The sequence below is a fragment of the Protopterus annectens genome, chromosome 2.part1 (assembly GCF_019279795.1).
Source record: "Protopterus annectens isolate FY-2018-M chromosome 2.part1, PAN1.0, whole genome shotgun sequence".
In the NCBI taxonomy this organism is placed as follows: Eukaryota; Metazoa; Chordata; order Ceratodontiformes; family Protopteridae; genus Protopterus; species Protopterus annectens.
Window position 1 is genome coordinate 341,580,893 of NC_056729.1, and position 15,671 is coordinate 341,596,563.

At 42.5% G+C, this 15,671-nt stretch overlaps 1 protein-coding gene across 6 annotated transcripts in view; it reads left to right on the top strand.

The window, feature by feature from the left end:
• SEPSECS (Sep (O-phosphoserine) tRNA:Sec (selenocysteine) tRNA synthase) overlaps positions 1–15,671 on the top strand; it is a 1,234,889-nt gene that overhangs the window by 684,776 nt on the left and 534,442 nt on the right. The window lies entirely within an intron of this gene.

The window sequence follows — 15,671 nt, forward strand, 5'->3', positions numbered from 1 at the left end:
ATAGCACGATGAACATAGTACAGTTTTGTACCTACCATAAATGTAGATGTTCGAGTGGTTATGCTGCTGCAGTCCAGGTTACCCTCACTCCATCTCCTCTACCTAACAAGGCTTTTCTTATACCTCCATGTACATCAACCTTTGGGATGCATGTCTATATGGTGTATTTGCTTACAACTAGTACTATTGTTTTGCACTAAGGTATGTTTTGCAAGCTTCTTATTTTGCCTTCTTAGTTTGGGGCACCTGACATCTGGGGCAAGAAAAACTGAAGAAAATGGCGTTGGCTGCCTCTTTTATATCCCTGCCGCACTGACGTCAGGGAAGAAGCGATGACAACCGACGCTGGACCAAGGCTTTGGAATTCAGGCCGACTGCGGGACCGCCTGACGGCAGGATAACCCAAGTGTGATGACTGCAGCAGCATAACCACTCGAACATCTACATTTATGGTAGGTACAAAACTGTACTTTTTCTGTTTCTGCCCCTAAGGACATAACCCTTGGGGAGTATTTTGGATGGCCCAGGTGAAACCCTTCTCTCCAAAAAGGAGGTGTCTAAAGAAGCTGAGGATAAAATGAGCAAAGTAGTTTGTCCTTTTGTTTTACACATTTGAGAGGTTGTCCATTGATTCAAAGCCCCTTGATAGACAAGGTTCATCATGTGAAAGGGTTTGTAGTTTTACAGGGGAAACCACAATCAAGCCAGACTTACGTAATGGTTTTAAGGCTGGCTTTACAACAGTCAACAGTCTGTTGTTTCAGGGGATTTCCTGTTGATAAGGAGTTGGCTTGTAGAAGGGTATGGAAAGATGGTATTTAAGATGTTCATCGTGTTTCACTGTTGCAGTCATGACTGTAGGGTTCTCCCCTGCCGGCAGGCAGCCCTTGGTCGGCCAGAATCCCAAAGTCTGGGTCCGGAGTCGGCTGTTCAATCGTGCTCCCTGACGTCAGAGCGCCAGGAGTATAAAGCTGACAGCTGACGCCATCTTCCCCAGTCTTTCTTGCCGTGCGGTGATAGCAGTTCGCAAGTGCCGGTCGACTGACTCCTGACGATTTTTTCTGATTTACTTCTGTCCGAAGATTTTCTTCTCCACTCAAAGCTAAGTACCCCGTTGGGGAAACTTTTTTTCTTGCTCCACTCCGATGTCAGAAAAAGTTAATAATTGTATTTCATGTGGGAAGCAAATACCTCATAAGGATTTTCATTCTTACTGCATTCCTTGCTTAGGCCCTGATCACGACGTAGCTAGTTGTCAGTTTTGTGCTAGATTCAATCAACGTACAATTAAGTGAAGGTACGATTTTGGTTTTCATTACTTCGGTAGGCGCTTTAACTACAAAATGTCGTCGGACACGGTTCCTGCTACCGGAGTTCACAAATGTCGCAAGGATAAAGACAGGCCTCCGAGGTCCAAATCTGATGATAGCACACAAGCGGAGCCAGCTTCAGGTTCGGCTGTCGTCAGTGAGGTGCTTTTGCAGCCCCTGTTGTCGGCCATTTCAGAACCAATGGCCGAAACGGACTCTCATGAGGAGCCAACCAGGCCTTTAAATATTTCTGTTGCAGGACCTTCGGACAATGCTCCTTCGGATGGGTCCAGAGCCGCTGTGCAGGTACCGGCGTCCGAAGGGGTTTTCAGGCCTACTCAACTTCTGATAAAGACAAAGCCAAAGACTCCTTCTAAATCAAAGACTACAACACAGGCCTCCTCTGAACCGGCTCCCAAGTCACAGAAACAGTTACTCAAGATGGCGGAGGATTTACTTACCATGATTAGGGGTTCTCATCCCCCTCCAGATAAAAGGCCAAGGCAGGATGTTTATTATGATTCCTCTGATCAGGCTTCTGTTTCCTCGGTTTCTTCTGATCAGGAATATTCTTTCCCTCCTTATGAGGATTCTGATGCTGAAGAATCCATTCCTTCAGCTTCTCCCCCTGAGGATTTCTCTTTTGGGGAAACTTTGCATGAAATGTGGGAACATTTCCACTGGGAAGGACAAGAGTATTCGGAATCTAAGAAAAGACTGAGGGATTTTCTTCTTCTTCCCCAACATAGACCCCTGGCTATTCCTCCTGTTTTGGATATTGTGGATGATGCCTTTTCGGAGGCTAACTTAACCCCTGACTCTTTTCCACCTGCTCCTGTTAAGCCTGATAGATATTACAGGGTTCCTGATTCCCATCAGTTTTTATACAAGAACCCTTCTGCTGACCCTGAAACCATTTCTCAGGGTCCTAAGGGAGTTAAGGCCGCTTCTGCCAAAAATCCCATTCCTACTGAAAAGGATTCTTGATCCTTAGAAAGATGGGGCAAAAAGGTGTACACTTCTGCTACTTTGTCCATTAGGGCTTTAAACTGTCAGTTTCATATGCTAAAATACCAGCAATTTCTCTTGTCTGTTTTAAAACAAAAGCTTACTTCCATTTCTGCATGTGCAGATGATAAGGAATTACATGACTTATTGCATGCCACTGAACAAGTTGGGAAGCATGGTTTACACTGCGGATTTGATGCCTTGGAGGCTTCTTGTAGGGCTGCGGCCTCTGGCACAGTCATTAGAAGGCATGCATGGCTAAAGGAACAAAATTTGCCTGAACAAGTAAAGGCTAAATTATTGGATGCTCCTGTTCAGCATAATGTTTTGTTTGGATCTAAAGCTGAAGAGGTGATTAAAAAGATGGAGGATAAAGCGAAATCCATGCAAACAGTTAAAGATTTCTTATAAGTACAGCCACCTAGATTTAGCAGGAATTGGCCTTCAAAGAATTGGTCCTTTCCCACTTCAGACAGGCCTCAGAGGGGTAGATATAGACGCTCCAGAGGAAGGCCTCAAACACAAGCTTCTTACAGACCAAGACAATGGACTGCTTCCACCCCTAGGGGAGGAGAGGACAGGTCACAAACTCAAAGGAAACAAACTCAATGACTCCCTCTGTTGGGCTACAGGAACTTCTTGCCTGGAAGCCCCTCTCGGAGGAAAACTCTCTCCTTTTTATCAAAATTGGACTCAAATAACCCAAGACAAATGGGTTTTGGATGTGGTTTCAAGAGGTTACAAATTCCATTTTCATACCTTGCCAAGGCCAAGCGGATGGCCAGACCTTCCAAAACATCAATGGACGGAGGCCTTAAACCAGGTGAAAGCTCTTTTGACTATGAATGCCATAGAACTGGTTCCACTTTCAGAGATGGGAAAAGGTTTTTACTCAAGGCTCTTTCTAGTCCCAAGGAAGCAAAACTCATAGAGACCCATTCTGGATCTGTCGGTCTTGAACACCTTTCTAGAGATTCCAAAATTCAAGATGCTTACTTTACAGCAGCTACTTCCAATGCTGTCCAAAGATGCATGGATGGTAACTTTGGAATTAAAGGAGGCATATTTACACATTCCCATCAGGCAGGATCGCAGAAAATACCTCAGGTTCAAGCCGGATCGGGGCACTTTCAATGCTCTGCGCTGCCCTTTGGATTGTCTACTGCACCCAGGGTCTTCACCAAATGCCTGGCTCCAGTAGTAGCTTACTGCATACTCAAGGGAATTCAAATTTACCCTTATCTGGACGAATGTCTAATTCAGGCAGACAGCAAGGATGTCTTACTCCAGCATCAGGAATTTGTACAGAACCTCCTCAAGTTCCTGGGATTCTCTGTAAACATAAAAAAGTCAAATTTGACACCATCACAACTTTTCTGGGTGCACTTCTAAACACCACAACCCAGATGGCATTTCTGACATCCGAAAAACAATTACAGCTGGCTTCAACTTTCAGAACCTTGGCAACTTTAACTCAACTATCTGCAAGGAAATTCCTGCAGGCTTTGGGTTACATGGCCTCCTGCATCCTTCTCGTACCTTATGCAAGACTACACATGAGGAAAATACAGTGGTACCTAAAAAGTGTATAGTTTCAGCATTGCCACAGTTTAGACATACTGATCTCCGTCCTTCCTTGCCTTCAAAAGGAATTTCTTTGGTGGTCCAGGGCATGTGCTCCGAACAAAGGGAAACCCTTCCGTCTGCCTCCTGCCACTCAGATTCTAACCACGGACGCTTCGGATTATGCTTGGGGAGCCCATTTTCTGGGCAATTGTCTGCAGGGCATTTGGACAAAGGATCAGAAGCACCTGCATATCAACTTAAAGGAAATGTTAGCCGTTCAGAAAGCTCTATTAGCATTCAGGAATCTCTTACAACCAGGACAACTACTAATACGGACGGACAACACCACAGTTATGTGGTACATAAACAAGCAAGGGGGATCTCATTCCTACCCCCTTTGCAGACTAGCCATGGATCTATGGAACACAGCTCTAGCTTGCAATCTGGATCTTTAAGCTCAGTTTCTACCAGGGAAACGAAACTTCCTGGCAGACAGTCTGAGCAGAAACCTTTCGGATCCACACGAGTGGATGCTGGACACCAAAATATTCAGGATGATAACAGCAGTCTGGGGATGTCCTCACATAGACCTCTCAATCATCAACTACAGAATTTTTGCACCAGGACTTTCCACAGAAAAGCTTGGAAAGTGGATGCCCTGTCATTCAGTTGGAGGAACCTCTCGGGATATGCCTTTCCGCTTCTTCCACGGGTTTTATTGAAGATAAAACAGGAAAAGCCCAAGATGATAATCTTGCTGGCTCCAAATTGGCCTCTGCAGTTTTGGTATCCAACTCTAAAAAACCTATGCCTGGAGCCCCCTTGGGTTTTACCTCAGTTTCCGAACCTTCTGTCTCAACATCAGGGTCAGGTTCTACACTCTCATGTCAGAACTCTCAGCCTGGCTGCCTGGTTAATCCAGGACCTTTGATTTCTTCTTTCCTACCCAAGCAGGTTATGGATGTCATTTTAGAAGCCAGACGTCCTAGCACTAGGAAGTCTTATGCAGGAAAATGGAAAAGATTTTGTTCCTGGATGCAGGCTCAGGATTATGATCCTCTTCTTCCTAGCATTACTTTAATTTTACTTTACTTGGCAGATCTCTTACATAAGGGTCTCTCTTTCTCTTCCATTAAGATACATGCCTGTGCTATTTCTGCTCATTATAATACAGACCTTCCCATCTTTTCCCACCAGCTCATGAGACAGTTTCTCAGAGGAGCTAAGAACTTAAGACCTCCTAGATCTCCTCCCATTCCTGCTTGGGATCTCAACTATGTTTTGGAAAAACTAACCCTGCCTCCTTTTGAGCCTGCTGCCTCTTCTGACATCAAGTTTTTATCTTGGAAGACAGCTATCCTGTTAGCACTAACCTCTGCCAGGAGAGTTTCAGAGTTACAAGCTCTTATGTCTGTGGAACCTTATATTATTTTTCATCAAGACAGGGTATCTTTGAGGACTAATCGTACCTTTATGCCTAAGGTGGTTTCCAAAGTGGCTCTAAATCAAACTATCCACTTGCCAACCTTTTTCCCCACCCCTCAAAATAAAGGAGAAAGGATCTTACATTCCTTGGATGTACACAGACAACTACGTTTTTACCTGAACAGAACCAAGGACATCAGAAAATCAGAACAATTGTTTGTTTCTTATGCTTCAAGTTCCCAAGGTAAAGCCATTTCAAAACAGACCATTTCTAAATGGATTGGTCACGGAATCAGATTTTGTTATTCACACCATGGAAAGCAAATCCCAGGGAGTATACGGACTCATTCCACTAGAGCTGCTGCCACTTCTGTGGCCTTCCTCAGGGGAGTTCCTACCAAAGACATTTTGGAGGCTGCAACTTGGAGTTCAGTGCGTACTTTTTCTAAGCACTACAATCTACCTCTCTACTCTAAGTCTAGGGCAGGCTTTGCCTCTGCAGTCTTGCAGGGCCTTTTAGCCGCCCCTTCTTCTTTATGACCACCTCCCTTTCTTTCAGCTTTGGGATTCTACCCTACAGTCATGACTGCAACAGTGAAACACGATGAACATACTACAGTTGTGTACACCTACCATAAATGTAGATGTTCGAGTGTCTTCACTGTTGCAGTCTGGGTTTCCCTCCCTCCTGTCCCCTCTTATTTTTACTTTTGTGTATTCCCTTTTTTCACCATTCTTCTGAGGTGTATTTGCAAAGGTTATGGGACCTTTTTTCATTTTGGGACTCCTGACATCTGGGGCAAGGAAAACTGGAGAAGATGGCGTCGGCTGTCAGCTTTATACTCCTGGCGCTCTGACGTCAGGGAGCATGGTTGAACAGCCGACGCCGGACCCAGACTTTGGGATTCTGGCCGACCGAGGGCTGCCTGCCGGCAGGGGAGAACCCTACAGTCATGACTGCAACAGTGAAGACACTCTAACATCTACATTTATGGTAGGTGTACACAACTGTACTTTTTTTAACATCTCAGTACATGCTTGCCAAGATTATAAAACCAGGCAATAAAAACATTTTGTGTTACTTTACTACATAATGCCTGCGTTTTAAAATGCAGTTGAATTAACAATTAGTGAATATTAATTAATGTAATTTTTCGATTGGTGAAATTTGGGTCATATGACTTGATAAGGTTCATTTAAAAATGTTGGCTTTTTTGTAAAGTTTTTTTTTTTTAATATGTTCTGATGAAGTTTCTCTATTTTAAGAATGAAAGCACTTAACAATAAAATGTTTTACCAAACTGGAGTCTGTTGTATGCTTGCTACTGCAACAAGTTTTTGTCCGTTATTAGTTTTTATTGTACTTGTATCGGCTTTGGTTCTAGTAGTTGACTAACAAGCTGAAAACTGTACAGGAGCATTCAAGGAGCACATATACTATACACTTTTGCCTGAATGTTTAGATTTCCATTATATTTGTTTAATTTTTAGATATAATGGAATATTACTCCAGAAATTATTTGCCTTTGAAAAAAAAAAATAAGATTTAATTCTGTGATTGCCACCATCAATCCATTCTGCTTAATAATGAGGTCATGGTGTGAATTGTGAATATCATACAGTGCCTGTTAATCATTGTTTTATAAATTATTAAACATCATGAAATCTCTGTAAAGCAGGCCATGATTTGATGTCCTTTGTAATTTTTGCCGTATAGTCAAGGCATTCAACATATTTCTACTCCACACTAGAATAAGCAGCTGATAATTGTTTTCTTTATTTGTGTGACTGTTGTGGCTGAGACACAGTAACTTTTACAGCAGTGTTTGAGGATCATAATCATGATTTTCCAGTCTTTGAGTATAACTGTATAACAAAAAAAAAAAATCTAATGCCTGCATTGACTATACCCTTTTTTTGAATAGGTATAAATTGAATCTAGATGAACGTTTACATTCATGAGATCGAACTGTTATGCAAGAAATCAATACATTACTAGCAAGATAGTATCTCGGGGCTCTACAACACATCATTCTAAATTCTGCTGGGCCCTCTTGTAAAACTAAACATGAAACCATCTCCGTCATTATTAAAGAATGTCTAGAATCAGTCTTCTAGTAGAGATTATAATACCTGTATTGAGTTTGGTGCATATTGAGTTCCTTTCATGACAAAATCCTCAAATCTCACCCGTGGGAATGGTAGTGTTTTCTCTTACTCACTATCATTTGACAACATATTCTTCAATATATGCATGGTGACTCCGATTCATATACCTGTCAGAAAGAGGTAATGATCACCACAGGAGCTAGTCACAGCCACATGTGACAAAAAAAAAAGAGAGAGGGAGAGAACAACCGGATCCTTAGAGTTTTTCAGGACATTTTTACCCAGCTACCCTACAAATCAACATGGTAATACTCTAATTTGGTTCATCAGCAAAGGTGGAGGTGCAGTGACTTGAGAACAGTATTGAGGGAAGCATTGTTAATATACAATGGGTTATTCAACCTAATCTCTTTCTGCCAACAGTCCCTGATCTAGGGCAAGAGGATATTTATATATTCTCTTGGCAGAGCAATTTGCCTAGCTCTTGAATGACAACTGAATATGTCAGTATTTCATCATTGGGTATGCCCAAGGTAAATTTACTTGCTACACACCTGAATGCTAAAGTTCCAAGAAGCAATTTCATAATTCACCTTAAGTATACTTGGAAGTGTAGCTCTTTGTTTTGACCTTAGTGGTAATTCTTTTTCATGAGTATAGTGTTCAGCAAATGCAGCTCCATCTGAAAAACTGCAGGAAAACACACACACACCAAAATATGTTATTGATGTTCAGAGAAAGGTGTTCTAATGCAGAGGTGAAGCCTACAACCCAAAGTAAGCGGCTCTGCCCTTTGTATCCCACAGTTTAGTATTACTATCTCTGGGGCTCCTGCATCGTAGGGAAGAAAGAGCAGAACCTATGTTAACTGTACCTGTGCAGGTAATGTTCATCGTGTTTTCACTGTTGCAGTCATTACAATTTGGTTATCCTGCTGGCAGGCTACCCTCAGTCGGCCTGAATTCCAAAGTCTAGGTCCGGTGTCGGTTGCTGTCGCCTCCTCCCTGACGTCAGTGCGCCATGGGTATAAAAGATGCAGCCGACACCATTTTATTCAGTCTTTCTTGCCACGCGGTGCCCGAAGCAAGCAGTTCGCAAGTGCCGGTCGGCCAACTCCAGAGTTTTTCAAATACGAAATTCAGATCCGAAATCTTCATTAAAGCTAAGTACCCCGTTGGGGAAACTTTTTTCTTGCTTCAGACCGATGTCAGAAAAAGTTAATTGTATTTCTTGTGGGAAGCAAATACCTCATAAGGATTTTCATTCTTACTGTATTCCTTGCATAGGCCCTGATCATAACGTTGCTAGTTGTCGGTTTTGTGCTAGATTTAACCAACGCACTATTAAGCATCGGTACGATTTTGCATTCCATTACTTTGGCAGAAGATTTAACTATATAATGCCGTTGGATCAACCGACTACCGGAGTATATAAAAAACATAAAGAAAGAGAGAAGGACAGGCATCCGAGATCCAAAGCCGACGACGAGGCTTCTTCTAGGCCTTTCGCCGGTTCTCAGTGAGGCGCTTTCGCAGCCCCTGATGCCCACTATCTCAGAGCCACAGGCCGCTTCCGACTCCCACGTGGAGCCGACTAGGCCTCTGGATACTCAAGGTATTGGATACTCGGAAACTATTCCCTCAGATGGGTCCGGAGCCGCTGAGCAGGCATCGGCTTCTGTGGGTGTTTTCAGGCCTACACAGCTATATGTGAAACCTATTTCAGCAACAAAGACAAAGACCAAAGCAGCTCTAAAGACAAAGAAACAAGTACAGCATTCACCTGGACAGACCTCCATGCCTAAAAAACAGATGCTCAAAATGGCTGAAGACCTTATTACTTTGATCAGGGGATCTCATCCCCCCTCCTGATAAGAGGCCTAGGCAAGAGTTAGAATATGAATCTTCAGACCAGGTTTCCATTTCCTCTGATTCCTCCTCTGAACAAGACTATGAGGATTCTGATGCTGAAGAATCTATACCTTCAGCCTCTCCTCCTGAGGATTATTCTTTTGGGGAAACTCTGCATACTATGAGGGAGCATTTCCACTGGGAGAGCCAAGATTACTCAGAATCCAAGAAAAGGCTCCAAGACTTCCTTTTATCACCCCAGCACAGGCCCCTTGCTATCCCGCCTGTTTTAGACATTGTAGATGATGTATTTTCAGAATCTAGTCTTTCTCCAGACTCTCTACCACCAGCCCCTGTTAAACCAGACAGATACTATAGGATTCCAGATTCACATAAATTTCACTATAATAACCCTGCAGCTGTCCCAGAAACCATCTCTCAGGGTCCCAAGGGGGTCAAGGCTCCTTCTGCAAAAAACCCTATTCCCTCTGACAGAGATTCTAGGGCCCTAGACAGATGGGGCAAAAAGATTTATACCTCTGCTACCTTGGCGGTAAGAGCCTTAAATTGCCAATTCCATATGCTTAAGAATCAACAATATCTTATATCCTTGCTTAAACAGAAAATGTCAGCAAATACAGAATGTGCAGACAACAAAGAAATGCAGTATTTATTGCATGCAGCTGAACAAGTTGGAAAACATACTTTGCAATGTGGTTTTGATTCTCTTGAGGCCTCCTGCAGGGCCGCTGTTACAGGTTCTGTCATTAGGAGGCATGCTTGGTTAAAAGAACAAAATCTGCCTGATCATGTTAAAGCAAAACTATTAGACGCTCCTTTACAGCATGATACTTTGTTTGGTGTTAAAGCAGAACAGGTATTGAAAAAAAATGGAAAATAAAGCTAAATCTATGCAAACAGTCAAGGATTTCTTGCAGGTACACGCCTCCCAGATTTAGCAGGAACTGGCCTACAAAGAATTGGTCCTTTCCAGTATCAGATAGACCACAAAGGGGCAGGTACAGACGCCCCAGAGGCAGATCACAGCCCCAGGGTTCATACAGGCCTAAACAATGGGGTGCTTCTACCTCCAAGAGCGGAGAGGAAAAATCACAGCCATATACAGGAAGCAGTCTCAATGACTTTCCACTTCCAGCACCAAGCACTTACCTTTTGGCAGCCCCTTTGGGGGGAAAACTAGCACTTTTCCCACAAAATTGGCAAATGATCACCCAGGACAAATGGGTTCTGAATATAGTATCACAAGGCTACAGGTTCCACTTTCACACCTTGCCAAAGCTAAACGGTATGCCAGACCTGCCACACAATCAGTGGGCAGAGGCACAAAAACAAGTTTCATCCCTCATGGACGTGAGGGCCATTCAACAAGTGCCACAGCAAGAGCAGGGACAAGGATTCTATTCAAGACTGTTCTTGGTACCCAGAAAGGACAAAGCCTGGAGACCAATACTAGACCTGTCTATTTTAAACACATACCTGGATATTCCAAAATTCAAAATGTTGACTCTACAGCAGCTTCTGCCCATGCTGGGCAAGAAGGCTTGGCTTTTGACCTTAGATCTAAAAGAGGTATACCTGCATGTCCCAGTCAGACAAACATGCAGAAGATACCTCAGATTCAAAGCTGGCTCAATGCACTACCAATTCTCTGCACTGCCCTTTGGCTTATCTACTGCGCCCATGGTCTTCACAAAGTTCTTGGCTCCAGTAATTGCATTTTACAGACAAAGAGGAATACAAATACATCCTTACTTGGACGACTGCCTTATACAAGCGGAGAACAAGGACATTCTACTACAGCATCTGGCATTTGTAAAGAGATTGCTAACAAGTCTAGGGTACACAGTAAACGAAAAGAAATCAAAACTCGTACCCTCTCAAGAGATAATATTCCTTGGTGCAAGCTTAAATACAACTGGCCAGATGGCTTATCTCACGCCAGACATGCACAAACAACTGACTACTTTTTCAGAATGTTGGCAACAAAGACGCAGTTATCTGCAAGAAAAATTCTGCAGGCTTTGGGTTTCATGGCATCCTGCATTCTGCTAATTCCATATGCAAGACTGCACATGAGGAAAACTTCAATGGTATCTAAAAAATGTTTGGACTCAACATTGCCACAGCCTGGAAACAATAATTACCCTCATTCCCTGCCTGCAACAGGAGTTTCGATGGTGGGCAAAAGCCTGTCACCACAACACGGGACAGCCATTCACCTTACCCACAGCCAGGCAGACATTGACAACAGATGCATCAGATTATGCCTGGGGAGCCCATATGGCAGGAAGATGTATTCAGGGCACATGTTCTGCAAGTCAAATGCTTCTACATATCAATCAAAAAGAGATGCTAGCTGTTCAGAATGCCCTGACAGCCTTCAAGGATCTTCTTCATCCAGGACAACTGCTAATAAAGACGGACAATACCACAATCATGTGGTACATAAACAAGCAGGGAGGCACGCTTTCCTACCCCCTCTGCAGGCTAGCCATGAACTTGTAGGATACAGCATTGACTTACAAGTACATCTGCAAGCACAATTCCTGCCAGGAAGGACAAATACTCTGGCAGACGAACTAGGCAGAAACCTAATGTATCCCCACGATTGGAAATTGGATCCACAAGTATTCAGCATGATAACAAGGACCTGGGGATGCCCGGACATAGACCTCTTTGCCTCCCCTCATAACTGCCAACTGCAAAGATTCTGCACAAGGACTTATCATAAGCTTGCATGGAAAGTGGATGCTCTATCTTTCAACTGGAAAAATCTAACAGTATATGCTTTTCCTCCTCTTCATCTCCTCTCCAGGGTACTCCTCAAGGTCAGACAAGAGAAACTCAATATGATACTGATTGCCCCAGACTGGCCCTGCCAGCACTGGTACCCAATCCTAAAGAGCTTGTCTCAATGCCCACCTTGGACATTACCTCAAATCCCTCACTTATTGACTTAACAAGACAGTCAGATGCTGCACAGCCAACTCAAGACCTTAAACCTGGCAGTATGGCGGATAAGGTAGCCTCTCAAGGCACACCCCTCTCTAAAGCTGTATTGGATGTTATTTTGGAGGCCAGGAGGCCTAGCACCAGGAAATCTTATGCAGAAAAATGGAAGAGATTCAGTGCTTGGAACCAGGCACAAGGTTTTGATACGACTGATCCAAATATTCCTCAGATTTTGCAATACCTAACTGAGATGCTGGAGAAGGGCCTTTCTTTTTCATCAATTAAAATTCATGCCTCTGCCATTTCAGCTCATTATAATACAGAACCACCTATTTTTTCTCATCCATTACTAAGGCAGTACTTCAGAGGGGCCAAAAACATAAGACCACCTAGGAGAGCACCAGTGCCTGCATGGGACCTAAACTATGTCTTGGAAAAACTTACACTGCCTCAGTTTGAACCAGCCTCTGCAGCTGATAGAAAATTCTTATCCTGAAAAACAGCTCTGCTCCTAGCAATAACCTCCACTAGGCGAGTCTCAGTTACAGGCTCTCATGGCTGTGGAACCCTTTATCATTTTCCATCCTGACAGGGTTTCTCTGAGAACAAACCCTACATTTATGCCTAAGGTAGTCTCCAGCATGGCCCTTAACCAAACAATTCATTTGCCTACCTTTTATCCAAACCCACAGAATAAGGGTGAGAGAATTCTGCATTCTTTGGACATTCACAGACAGCTATGCTTCTACTTGGACAGAACCAAAGCTATCAGAAAGACTGAACAGCTTCTAGTGTCATATGCAGCAGCATCACAAGGAAGGCCCATCTCAAAGCAGACTATTTCAAAGGGGATAGGCCACTGTATTCTTTTCTGCTATTCACATCATGGCAAATCAGTGCCTAAGGACATTAGGCCACATTCAACCAGAGCAGCAGCCACTTCAACAGCCTTCCTCAGAGGAGTACCAACCAAAGACATCTTAGAGGCTGCAACTTGGAGTTCAGTGCATACTTTTACAAAGCACTATCACTTACCTCTCTACTCTAAAACCAGGGCAGGCTTTGCCACTGCAGTTCTGCAGGGCCTGATAGCCTCCCCTAATCCTATTTAGTACCAGCCTCCCAACCTTAGCTTTGGGATTCAACCCAATTGTAATGACTGCAACAGTGAAACACAATGAACATAGTACAGTTGTGTACTTACCATAAATGTAGATGTTCGAGTGTATTCACTGTCGCAGTCCAGGTTACTCTCCCTCCAAACCCCCTTTCTTTGCTGGGAATTTTCTGTACTTCTCTATCCTATACAACCTATGTATTGTATTTGCTTGTAGATGAAGGAACAGTTGTTTTTTGTGCATGCATGCTTATTGGCATAATTTAGCCTACCATTTTTGGGGCACCTGACATCTGGGGCAAGAAAAACTGAATAAAATGCGTCGGCTGCATCTTTTATACCCCTGGCGCACTGACGTCAGGGAGGAGGCGACAGCAACCGACGCCAGACCTAGACTTTGGAATTCAGGCCGACTGAGGGTAGCCTGCCAGCAGGATAACCCAATTGTAATGACTGCAACAGTGAATACGCTTGAACATCTACATTTATGGTAGGTACACAACTGTACGGTTTGCAAAATTGTAAGCAACCAAAGTGCCCACTCTAACTAAACTGTCGTTGAATTGTATGGCTACAAAGTACCTTGCAAAGCTCTATTTTTCCAGTCTTTTTTTTTTTTTTTTTTCATTCAGACTGTAGTGATTTAGGGTGATTTCAACTTTATAGAGGATTTGTACCATTTAAGTTTGATACTGAACTAGGGCATACGTTTCTACAGCTGTGTGGTTTGTGAGGAATGGGTTCTGTTTCATTGCTGGAAACAACAGTTCAGACACTGACTAGCATTAAGTCCCAGCCTGTTTGTTGTAGTACTGCAAGAATTTTAGTGAGTAGTAGTTCACACAGCTGTATTTACCACAATAATTAGACAGACAGGTTTGCAGATGATTGTGATAGCACCACACCATTAACCTCCTTGCAACAGTGTTTAAATGATTTATCCATTTGATGATCCTGAGAATGGTGCAGTGTTTAAAAGTGTCGATAAATTTTAATAAAAGAAGTTAAACCAGCAATTGGTTTAACTTTCAGTAGATGCAAGCTGTAGCATTCATTGAATATTGGCAGTTGTGTGAAATAACCATTTGACAGTTATGTGGTAGTTTCACACAGAAAAGTAAGGCTGTGAGCTTCATCTTTGCTTTCTTTTGATATTTATTTGAAACTGTCTTTTTAACTGATCAAGCCATTTACCCAGACAGTGTTCTTGCTTTGAAAAGAAATGTTCTGATGAGTGCATACCGTAAAAAGTACCAGTACATCGTACAATCAGATATTTATTTATTTATATGTAAAAAAAAATAATAAAACACAAAAATATATATTGTAATGACAAGCAAGACCACTTGGATCGCCTAGTTTGCCTACTGTTTATTAAATAAGATTAATTTCTTATTTAAGTAAGAGCTTATCTCTCCCCATCACCAAACATGCCTAAATTTCATTGTGTGTACTGTGCATGCTTTTATTCCATTTTTATTTTTGATTATTTTACCTCTTCAGTAAAGTCAGACCTGTTGTTTTCAGATTTTGTCTTCTTCTCATACATCTCTTGTTTGAAAGTTACTACCTAGTACTCTCTGGATACCGTTAAAGTAATACTTTAGTTCTGTTCCTTCTCAACCTCCTACGCTTAGGACTCTATACACAGTCTCCCTGTATGAGATTTCTAAAGCAAACGTTTTGTGCACTTTTTGTTAGCCACCTCTGATCTACCTCTTTTCTGTTTGCAAAGATAAGGTCTCCAGAACATACCACATAATTCTTTGAGTAGTGTATTGACTTTTAACAATGATAAAAACATCTTTCTTTTTTCAGGCAATGTTTCTTCATATGCATTCATTGTTCTGCCCTTCTTATTACTGTTTTACCATGGAGCTTTGCTACCCTTTAGACTAATATGACTCCCCATGTCCCATTTCCTTTGTACTCTTGCTATATTCTTAGGGTCTTGCTTCTCAGATAGTTTTTCTCCTGTAAAGACTGAATGATATAATTTAATAGAACGTTCTATAGTTATTCATCAGCCAAAGCAAGTATTACAGATTCAGAAAGGCAGTTTAAGAAAGTTACTAGAAGGTCATCTCAACTGCATAGACGTATTGGAAGTCTTTAAAGTTCACCATATACTGATTTTTAAGAGGTCTCTTGAAAAAAATGTTCCGCGTCTTTGTGATGACCTTTAATGCAGCTGTACAACAAGGAGTGTTAGTAGCTTATTAAACACTGCTATTTGCTGCACTAAATTTAGATGCACATATACAGTTCCTTTCCTGTACATAATTAGCTAAAACTGCCTTTTTACATGAGAAA